Below are 5,120 nucleotides of genomic sequence, written 5' to 3'. Positions count from 1 at the left end.
CACAAAGACAGGACAAACTTAGGAATATCAATTAAGTTTTCAGGTTTACAGTTTATCATCAATGTTACTTAGGGAGTGTTCTAGAGCTTATTCTCTGACCATAGAACAGCATTTGAATGGATTTTTAGGCCCAATATGTAAAATTTAGGTGAAGTGTGAATCTGGCAGACACTCAGAATAAATAATAATAAAATAAGTGTACACTCACCTGGTTGTATACATTCTTTTTTATATACCATTATTTATATATTGCCATATAATGAGCCTTTTATATTTATATCAGGAGCTGGTATCAGCTCTAAGGAGGGGGCAATTTTGGACCACCATGTTTTTACAGTAGTAGAAAAACTAAACTTCTTTTGTTTTGATGCCAACTGAAGGCTACATACTGTAGGTTCAACAACACACTTGGAAGGGTACGGTGAGGTGAGGGATATTCTGGTACAACATGAAATGTCACCAAAACATGTTGCTATATTGTACACACTGTACCTTTAAGACAGGGGTCTCAAACTCCAATGACCTTGTGGCTGCTGAGTTTTTAGTTTAAAGAAGGGTTAGGGGATATGAGCCTAAAATGATATCACAATATTCCATAATATCAAAATAATTATATTTATGATGATATTGCAAAATACAGGTGTTTGTTTTGATATGGGCCGATAAATAACATTATAATAATCATTTAGAAATAACTCATTATAACTTGAGTGGCAGATTGTAGATTTAAGTAGTAGTATATACTTCATAAATGATGTGTCAAAGCTGCTTCACACTACAGTTTTGCCATTCACCCATTCATACATCGATGTGATGTGACAACTGTTACAAACATTGGACACGTTGCCATGTAGACAAGGAATTGACAACCTTTTAGTTGAAAGCCAACCCTCTCTACCACTGAGCCACCTCTTTCTTTAACTGTTCAAGTGTTACACGTAGTGTTACTTTAGTTAGCAGGACTTAACTAAATGAGTTATTTTTGTATAAACACACACACAACACTATTGTTCAAGAATTGCTTTTGTAAGGCGACCAGTTTGCATGCTTTTTTTTTTTACTAGTGTTAACTAATTACATTTTACAGTGTAGACGATCAGAAACTTCAAAAGTTATCAAGGAAGCATCTCATCTCTGCAGCCTGTGCTAAAAATACAGTACATTTGCTCATGTAATTAGAAATGTGCAGACTTTTTAATGGCACAGGAGTTTGATGTGATATGTTGCTGATTGGTATTCTAATCCATTATCGACCCCGAGGAGAAGCTCACATCTCACTTTCCACCCAAGCACGCAGAAAATGGCAGTCCACTTTCCTACACTAATGCAAACAACATAGCTCCTCTAAAATCATGTGTAATTGGTGAGACCATTTTGCCTGACTGGATGTCTCGTGTAATGCTCGTAGTGGAGTGATGATGGCAGTGTAGTTCCTCCGTAGTGATGGGGTCTGATTAAAGGGTGGAGCGCAGACATGCAGATGGGTTGGGAGAACCGTTTAAATACATACAAAGGCAGATTTGCAGTCATGATGCTTGACGAGCAGGCGGCTGAAAGGTGACACGTCACTTAGCAGATCAACCTAAACTTGTCTTTTATGCAAAGATGCTTTTTCCCCCCTGAAAATTAATGAGAATTAATGGGAATACTTTTTTTTGGGGGGGGGGTGGTTGCCATAATTTACACACACGGTGATTTACCCAACTGTTCTGAGAGGTTTTTAACATTTACAGTTGCAGAGAGTAAATCTTTTCCTTGCACTTTTCATAAAAATACAGTTTGAAAACTGTAGATGAATTACACTTTCACTGCAGCTCAGCCATAAAAAATGATTTGTGTCTGGTATTGGAGCTATTTAAACTGACATTAAAACCTTGGATATATGGAAGGTATTTAAAGGTGTAAACATATTTCTTAGAGAGGTAAAATCTACATTACATTACATTACATGTCATTTAGCAGACACTTTTATCCAAAGCGACTTACAATGGAATTGAGTACAATCAACCAAATCTGGTGAACAGTTTCTTTATACTTAGAGTTGCATTATGGGAACACTTCAAATTACACACAGAATGACACTGGGAGGTGTCAGCAACAGAGACAGAAGGGTTTTCTTGAAGAAAAAAAAAGGCTTATTTATAATAATCAAAAATTATACAAAACATAGTAGATAAAATTACTGGCCCCTTAAAAGAGGTCAAAAGAAAATAACTAACCAAAAGTAACTCAATAGCATCAACTGACCGAACAGTATGACACACAAGGGCAGCCAGCATCGGCAGATGATTACAAAAATCAGATTTTCTGAAAATGTGTTTCAAATAATTTGGTAATCTTCACTATAATGACAATTTTAGACAGAACTCGAAGTCTTTGATCTGAAAAAAGATATGAACTGATTCAAAGACATTCTGTTGCTAGAATTTGCAATTAACACACTGCTGTTGTAAAGAGCAAATGTCCACAAAATAACTATTAGCATATGTTAGGCTCAAAGAAGAAGCAGTCATTCTTAAAATTTCACTGATGCACAATCATTCTTAACAGTACGAAAAGGGAAGATACAGTTTGTTAAGAGCATTTTTTTACATTTTATTCTCCGCTTCTCCCACACATTTATGATGAGTAAAGACAATGTCCACATTATCACCAGGCGACTAGTGTTAGCTTAAGGCAGCCAACAAATATGGGTGTAAAGACGTTTAAAGACACTAGCAACAGTCAGTGTCAAATTAAGTTATTTTTCAAACCAATAAATTCAACCCTACAGGACTAAGCCAAACTTACTTACTGACCCGTATTTGTTTTTAACCCATATTTTTTCTCAACAAATTAAAGGAGGTACTTAGATAGTAGAGATCAAAATAAAATATGTTACAATTGTGTTCCTCAGTTGTTGTTTTTGAAAATGGGTAGAAAAGTCATCATATTGTCATTTTCATCTTATTGTAAATGTAAATGTTTATTTGGGCAAATGTGAAATTCCATTTTGTGTTTTTATTGAACCAGTGCATAATTGACTTTTAATATAAATATTTCAAAATAAAAACTCTTGTTTCTGTAACGTCAACATGTTTTTCTGGTACAAATACACTCAGATGATTTGTTTCACAATAAAAGGACTGTTAAATTATTATTTACAGGGATATTAAATAACTTATCATCTAGGAGTTTTTTTCTCAAAGTCTTAGATAATTCATGATCATTTATCTGCTGAATTTTCAGTCAGTCCACTAATATATCATAAGAAAATTATGTAAAATAAGTCACTGAGCTTTAATAGTAACGGTGGATATTCCACTCTCGTTCATTTAGCCATTATGGCACAAGTGAAGCAATGGTATAATGTTGACATAGTAAATGGAGATGACATTTCGTACCTGCACTATTCATATTTGAATCCTGTGGAAAAGTCATTTTTCCTATGTACAGGTGCATCCAGACTCCATGTATATGAATAATTAATATTTGATTGTGGTGGGTTTTTTTGAGTGTTGAGATCAGATCATTAACTCAAATCTAATGCTGACATGTTAGTGCTGCATCTTTTTATCGAAAAAGGTTTTTTAACTTGAGGTACTTATTGTTGACAAAATGGGCAAAATTGCAGAGGATGATGGTAGATCTTCTTCTTTTTTTTTAAATAGGACTGTTGCTACATTTTTCTATGAGAGGTTTTAAATATATATATGTGTATAATTTAGCAAGGGTTAAAATCAAATATTGATTAATTGTAAAAAATAAAACACAGTAACACAGTGGTACAGAGAACTCTATGCAAGATATTACCAAGGGAAAGCCTGTCTAAGTTGAAAGGAAATTACATATGTTGTAAAAATGTGGCAAACAGTCTCAGTTCATTTACCTTACAAAACGGCTGATTAAGTACAGAGGGTTGAAGTAACTTAGTTATCTGATAAAAAAAAAAAACTAGACTGTATGGAATTATGACTGTGTGGTGGAGTCTTCTCTTGATGGAAACTTATAGACGTTGTTTTGTAATATCACTTAATTTTCTTGGGGGGTATTGGTTTTTTTTGTCTTTTTTTGGTGTCCTTATAATATAATATAATATAATATAATATAATATAATATAATATAATATAATATAATATAATATAATATAATATAAGCCTGGAATGGCAACATTTACAGCTGACTGACTGAGGAGATTTTTTTTAAAACCCAAATTAAATAGTATTTGCTTATGTTTACTGAACATAACACTGTCACATGATTACAACAACTTGTGAGCTGATTTGTCTGATACCATGGTCAGTCACTGTCAGTGTATGGGGATGGACAGGGAAACAGCTGTTAGTGTGTGTTGTACACAGATACAATCTACAGTCAGAGGCTTCAGCGGCCTCTCTGAAGTGGATATGAAGCTCCCTCTAGTGAAACATTAGCGTTTTTACTGGATGAGATCCCACATGTTGACAGAGCAGGTTCGCAGTCAGGTGCACTCTGGTTTGTAACTGTTAGATTTCTGAAGTTGGTGTTCCTAAAACTCTGCTTGAAATAGATGAATTCTGATGTTAAAAATGAATGGTAACTAACTAAAACTCAATCAACTCGCATATAAGCCTCAGGCTGTGACACATATTTACATTTTAATGTTTATAAATATGCATAGGCCTTTTCCTTAAACAAATAACACTAACAACAATAATCATAATAATGATCCAAGGGAAATTATACATATAGTATCTGTAATATATAAGAAAGTATAGACACATATCTGTAAAATATATACATGTGATAAAGCACTAGATCTAGATTAAGAAAAAGATTATTGAACATATGGTCAGGATTTACAGATGCATTTAAAGCTAATTAGAAATAATGTGACAGATACTTCAGTTCCAACTTAATAAATTGACTAATATTGAAATAATTATGAATAAAAAAGTATGACGCTAATGATAAGGAACAAATGAGTGGATTGTAAAAACAAAAATTAAGATAGTGGTAAAAGTGAGGTTACAAAATTGTTTACATGGCAATAAAATGAAACATTACCAAAGAGAAGAAGGAAATAAAACAATAATTTCCAAAGAATAATTGAAAGAATTTTTTATATATGTATATGTATATGTATATATATATATATATAT

Source organism: Solea senegalensis, linkage group LG2, assembly GCF_019176455.1.
Source record: "Solea senegalensis isolate Sse05_10M linkage group LG2, IFAPA_SoseM_1, whole genome shotgun sequence".
In the NCBI taxonomy this organism is placed as follows: domain Eukaryota; kingdom Metazoa; phylum Chordata; class Actinopteri; order Pleuronectiformes; family Soleidae; genus Solea; species Solea senegalensis.
This window is presented reverse-complemented; position numbering follows the sequence as displayed.